General features: G+C 41.3%; 1 long non-coding RNA gene across 1 annotated transcript in view; it reads left to right on the forward strand.

Annotated features, from left to right (window-relative positions):
* Positions 1-6,555: 6,555 nt before the first annotated feature.
* LOC116546201 overlaps positions 6,556-6,722 on the forward strand; it is a 5,420-nt gene continuing 5,253 nt past the window's right edge. Inside the window, exon 1 of the long non-coding RNA XR_004266623.1 lies at positions 6,556-6,715. This is a non-coding gene — a long non-coding RNA (uncharacterized LOC116546201). The remainder of the gene's footprint in view (positions 6,716-6,722) is intronic.

Raw genomic sequence — 6,722 nt, forward strand, 5'->3', positions numbered from 1 at the left:
TGTCTTTACTTTTTTTCAGAGACAGGGTCTGTTGCCCAGGCTGAAATGCAGTGGTGATATCATACCTCACTGTAACCTCAGACTCTTGGGCTGAAGTGATTCTCCTGCCTCAGCCTCCCAAGTAGCTAGGACTACAGGTGTGTGCCACCACACCTGGTTATAATGTCTCATTTTCTCATCTGATGTGGTGTGATCAAGGAAGCAATGTCATGCCATGTGTTTGACTTGCAGTAGGTGCACAACAAATATCAGGGGAATGAAGAAATAAAACCACTTAGTAATTCAGGCCATGTCCACATTTACATTTTACAGATGAGGAGCAACATCTCAAACAAGTAAAGTAAAATAAATTGATTTACATCATCCAGAGCAGAGTCGAGAACACATTCCCTGTGCTAAAGCAACAGAGCTCTACTGAGGTCATAGCCGGTATCATGAATTGCTACTGCATTTGGAATTGATACATTTCAATATGTACTAAACAAAGGGTGTGGAAGGATTAACTGAATGCAGAGATAAAAGAAGAAAATGGACTTGTTAAAAGACGGACAAAATCTTTAATTTTTTTAAAGTGGATTTTAAAAAGCAGGTATTTTAGCCACCCAATGATGTATGTCTCCCAATCATACTGCAAGCTATAAAAAATGGTGTAAACCTAAAGTTATCACCTAATGGCAAGTCAAGCAGAAAAATATATGTTTTACCCAAAGTAAAATGTTATTTTTATATGAAGATTTCTAATAATGTACAGTGACATCTAGTGGAGGCAAACTGGTGTTACCATCCATTAAAATAACAGGTGTCAAACACTACTGTCATAATTACGGTGTATAGTACCCCCACTAATGATGGTAATCTTAATCTTCGTATTCTAACTCTATATTTTAAACCCTTTTGCAAAATTTATCTCCTTTCACCTAGAAGCAATCAAACTCCAAATGGTGCTGAAAACAGAGCCACGCATGGTCATGCCATTCTTCTGAGGACTCTTAACCTCAGGAGAAACCCCAACTGCTGTCCCCACACAACACCCCTTTCTCAGCAGAAAGTAACCAAAAATAATCATTGCCCAACACCTCCTAACAGCAGTTAAGGTTATCACTCCTGAGGGGAATAATACAGAAGTTATTAAGAAATTATTTTAGACAGGATAAAAGAGTTCTCGGTGGAATTTTTCTTAATAAAAAGCAGTCCCAAAACCATTTCTTTTCTAACAGAAAGCAGCCTGAAAAGCTGCAAGCAAACTGGAAGCTTGCATATGTAAATGCCGGCAGCTAGATGAAAAGCCAGGTACACCCAACATGGCGGTTCCCCTCCCTTTTCTTTGTCTACCCATGTGTGGGTTTCATGGCACTGGTCAGTTAAGCCGAGTGTGCAGGTCAGGATGGCAGGCAGGTAGAGGCCACATTTGCATAATAAAAGACTAGGGTGGGAGGGTCAGTTTCTTCGCAGGCTATGTAAATGGCACACCTGGTCAAACCAATCCGCTGAGCCCCATGTAAATCAATCACTGACTCCTGAAGCCTCTCCATAAAGTCTATTGTATCACCCCAAACTCTGAAACCCTCTTGGGGCAACCTGTTTTCTCTGTATTATAAGGTTTCTCTCTCTTCTTTGTCTATTAAACGCTCCGCTCCTTAACCTGCTCCACGTGTGTGTCCTTGTCATTAACCATCTTGGCACGGGACAACAAGTGTGGATATTTACGCCATACAATGTAACCGTTTCAACACCACTGGAGGCAGTGAGCGTGGTCTATTCCTTGAGGCCTAGGTGAACCTGATAGGACACAGCTGAGGGGAAGCCATCACCCAGTCTGCAGGCTTTGGCCATCAGTGTAGAAGACACAGGTCCTCAGCTCTCCACAGGTGCCACTGTGGCCAAAGCCTCCTCTCTGCTTGGGTAGTGGGGCTTGGCCCTTTCCCTGAACACAGTGACAGGGATCTCTCCAGAGGTGGAGATTATACTATTCCTCCCCTAAAATGGTTTAACCTCGTGCTTTTTCTGCTTTACAGGAAAGCTGACTCTGAAATCCCAGGCACACAGGAGGGACAGGTGGATTTCAGGGCTGTGCTTGATTTGGAAAAGGAAGAGCACCGGTCACCAGGTGGCGCCATTGTGCTGCTCCTGCACCCAGGAGGTGGATGCTGGGGCTGAGCTGCAGGATGGAAGAGGATGTCATTACTCATTTTCCAGGTTCCAAGTAAAAACCCTCCTGCCCAGCCCATCTGGTTCTTCCTGAATCCTCAATCTAACAAGGACTGTGTTTTCTTTTTTTTTTTTTTAACTTTAAGTTCGGGGATACATGTGCAGAACATGCAGGTCTGTTACATAGGTATCCATGTGTCATGGTGGTTTGCTCACCTATTAATGCTCTCCCTCCCCAGTGTATGATGCTCCTTTCCCTGGGTCCAAGTGTTCTCATTGTTCAACCCCCATGTATGAGTAAGAACATGCAGTGTTTGGTTTTCTGTTCCTGTGTTAGTTTGCTGAGAATGATGGCTCCCAGCTTTATCCATGTCCCTGCAAAGGACACGAACTCATTCTTTTTTATGGCTGCAAGGACTGTCTTTTTCTCAGACAGGTCTTTTTGACCAGGCAGGCCTTTTTGACCCAGAAAAGTGGATGTGATTGTTAGGTTCACCACATCTTGGTTTATTGTATTGCCAGTAAAATGAAATCAAAATACATACCTCATAAGTAATAAAATAACCCATAATAAGCAAATATTTATAATGTACTGACATCACTGAGGCTTCCGCCAAGCGTGGGCACAGCTGCAGACACACCTTGTCCCTTGAGTCAAGACACTGGTTAGAGTAAAATGGGAAGAAACTCCAGTCACTGCAAAAAGGGCCCCCATGGAAGAGGCCTGGCAGGGGAGTCTGCTGTCCCAGGTCCACCATATTTGGGGGTGACTCCCCCTTCTGGGAAGGACTTTTTTTAAAAAAATTATTTTGTATCCACATTAGTTCTGAAATTGCAGAATGTCCAGACCCAGCACTGGTCAGTTATACTATCTCTTTCTTCCCTATAAAATGCTGTGCCAAAGGGTGCCCTCATGCACTCCTATCCTCTTCCTGGAGAGGAGCAAAACAATAATGGACAACATTGAAACATACAAACTTACTTTAAATATGTGCTGTCAGAAGTAGCTACTGAAAGACCAATTCCACCAAAATGAGGGAAGGTACAGAAAAAGACATCTGCACACCCATGTCCGTAGCAGCATTATCCACAACAGCCATGAAATAGAGGCAACCAAAGCATCACTTAACAGATGAATTGATCAAAAAAATGTGGTACATGCAGACAATGGAATATTATTCATCCTAAAAAAAGGAAATCCTGTTCTACTCTGCACTATGGATGAACCTGGAGTTCATGGCTAAGTGAAATAAGCCAATCACAAAGAAGCTCCAATGCTGCACAATTCCATTTAGACGAGGTGTCTGAACCCTTAGAACCTGAAAGTAATATGGTGATTGCCAAGGGCTGGGTGGGGGGAATGGGGATTAATGAGGAGTTTTTGTTCAATGAGCATAGAGTTTCAGTTTTGTAAGATGAAAAGTTATCGGGATCTGTGGCACAACACTGTGCTTACAGATAACACTACAGCACTGCACACTTCAAAACAGTTGACACCAAATTTTATGTAATATGTTTTCTGGCTCAATAAAAAAAAAAAAAGCCCTGTTACTAATTGAGGAAAAAAGCACATAAATTCATTAAAAATATACTTACCATGAAGAAAGTGATACAGAAAACCATGAGAGATCCTTGCTGTCATCCATCAACCAGCAGATTCAGCATCTCATGAAGCAAGACAGAAAGATTCAAAGGCCCAGCCTTGACATCTTGAATCAGTTTGAATTTTGGCAGGATCCCAAGTGGCTCCACTTCATGTGGAAGCACTGTCCCAGATGGTGGTGGAGGGAGATCCTAGGATGGTGGCTCTGCTCATAGGTAGAAGCCTCCATTTCAGATGGGAGAATACCAGAAAGGCCCAGGAATTATACTTGCAAGAAAGTAAAATTAATAGAATGCCCAAAGTTTCTAACTTATTAAAAGAGTCATACAAACAGAAGAGGTACCAAAGTTAAATTAATGAGAGTTATCTAGAAAATAAACAAAAACAAGGCAAATATTAACTCCTGGAAGAACAAATGTGCCAGAAAGGAAAAGTGTTAAAGTTGACATGAGAGTATTAGTCATGGAAACGGAAACAAGGAATGACTGAACCAAACATAATTACCATATAATATACTGGGAAGAGGAAGGAATGGGAAGGGTTAAAGGGAACAAGTGCTCTAACTACTGCATCCGCCCACCACTGCGCTGTGCAACAATGGCTGCAACTGAAAACACAAAAACAAAAACACACAGTATTAATAAACAAATGGTACTTAGAGATATGGAGGTCAAGTCAAAAAAATCAGCTAAGAAAGCGGTTGCTCCCTAGAAAAGCAGAAATTGATAAGAAGCAAAGAAGGCACTTATTTTTCTCAAGCAATCCTATGCAAATATTTGGCTCTTTCCATTATGGACAATTGTAAATTTGATTAAAATGAAAGCAAAAACTTCAATGAACATGCAAGTTTATGCCTAATGACAACTGCATTCAACAGTGATATAGGTTAACTAAAATACAAAAATACTTTAACATAAAACAGTCATGCATAAATATGTATGTGACATCAACTCTCAATAAAAACATGAAAGAATATGTCAATAAACACAGCTCTGGATAAACACATCTCTGGATAGCTCACAGATGAATTCTCTACCCCATCTCCTTGCCCCGTGAACTGAGGTGGCAGGTATCAGAACCCGACTAAGGTCTCTCATCTTTCTGGTGTTTCCAGGAAGGTCCTGCATCCACTCCTCCTGCACAGAGGGCTCTCATCCCTGCCTTGAGTCTGTTTGACAGCCCCTCTGCCGCCACCTCACCGACACTTTTAGAAGGATCCCACGCAACAAGGTGGGGAGCTATCTCACCTCCACACCTCCCTTCCCTAATCAGTCTGAACTGATGGCAGAAGATGTTGATGCTTGCTTTCCTCATCCAGATTTCCAGTTCATTTATTCTTCATCAATTCAGGCCACATCTCCCCAGAACTTACTTCACACCAGAAGTAGACTGACCCACTGACCCTATTCTTATTTTAATGTCCACAGTTCTTTTATTTTCAATTTTTGTGGGTACATACTGGATATATTTATTTATGGAGTATGTAAGGTATTTTAATACAGAGATGCCATTGTGCTGACCTAGAGCCAGAACCTGAACAACGCCATTTTTATAAGACAAAGCTGTGTTTCCAAAAAGTAAGTTGTAACGACTGCCCCATTCTCCTTGCAATAACTGCTGACTTTGGCTTCTGTAAATAAAGCTGCTAGCTTGCTCTGGAAATGCCCACTATGTAAAACTGCTTGCCTTCTCTCATCAGTAACAGCCAGAATTGCTGGCCTTTGCCAGAATAAGCTTCTGTAAAGGTACTTGCCCTGCATCCCCCCACCCTTTTGTTCCTGAAACCAGGATGTGGTTTTTCAGCTTAAAAGCCCAGCTCCCCCTGAGCTGGGGGCCACAGGTTGGAGAGATGTGAGTCCTCTGTGGCCGCCGGCATAATAAAGACCCTGTAATCTGGCATACTTTTATCTTGGTGGTAATATTTTAATCTCGCATTTCAATACCTCTCACATTTCAATACTTCACCATGTACAATAATCACATCATGGACAATGGGGTATCCATCCCCTCAAGCATTGAACCTTTGTGCTACAAACAATCCAATTACATGCTTTTAATTATTTTAAAATGTACAATTAAGTTTTATTGACTATAGTCACTCTGTTGTATGATCAAATAGTCAGATTCATTCCTTCTATTTTTTATAACTATTGCCACCTCTCCTCCGACCCCACAACTACCCTCCCCATCCTCTAGTAACCAACCTCCTACTTTCTATGTCCATGAGTTTCATTGTTTTGATTTTTAGATCCCACAAATAAGTGAGAATATGCCATGTTTGTCTTTCTGTGCCCTGCTTAATTTCACTTAACATAATGATTTCCAGTTCTATCCACGTTGCTGCAAATGACAGAATCTCATTCATTTTTGTGACTGAATAGTACTCCACTGTGTATATATAATACATTTTCTTTATCCATTCATATGTTGATGGATACATCAAATCTTAGATGCCGTGAACAGTGCTGCAGCAAATACGGGAGTGCAGACATATCTTTAATATATTACATTCCTGTCTTTTGGGTATATAACCAGCAGTAGGATTGCTGCATAATACTGCAGCTCCACCTTAGTTTTTTGAGGGATCTGCAAACTGTTCTTCATAGCGGTTGTACTAATTTACATTCCCACCAACAGTGTACGAGGGTTCCTTTTTCTCACCAGTGTTTGTTATTGCCTGTCTTTTGGGTAGAAGCCATTTTACCTGGGGTGAGACGATAATTCACTGCTTTGATTTGAATTTCTCTGTCGTTTCATGATGCTGAACATCTTTTCATATGCCTGCCTACCATTTGTATGTCTTCTTTTCATAAGTGTCTACGCAAATCTTTTGCCCATTTTTAATCAAATTATCAGATTTTTTTCCCTATGGAGTTTTTTGAGCTCCTTATGCATTCTGGTTATTAATCCCTTGTCAGATTAGTAATTCTCAATCTCCTATTCTGGGGGTTGTCTCTCCACTTTGTCGATT

Source organism: Sapajus apella, unplaced genomic scaffold (genome assembly GCF_009761245.1).
Source record: "Sapajus apella isolate SASKATOON/1434 unplaced genomic scaffold, GSC_monkey_1.0 scaffold671, whole genome shotgun sequence".
NCBI lineage: Eukaryota > Metazoa > Chordata > Mammalia > Primates > Cebidae > Sapajus > Sapajus apella.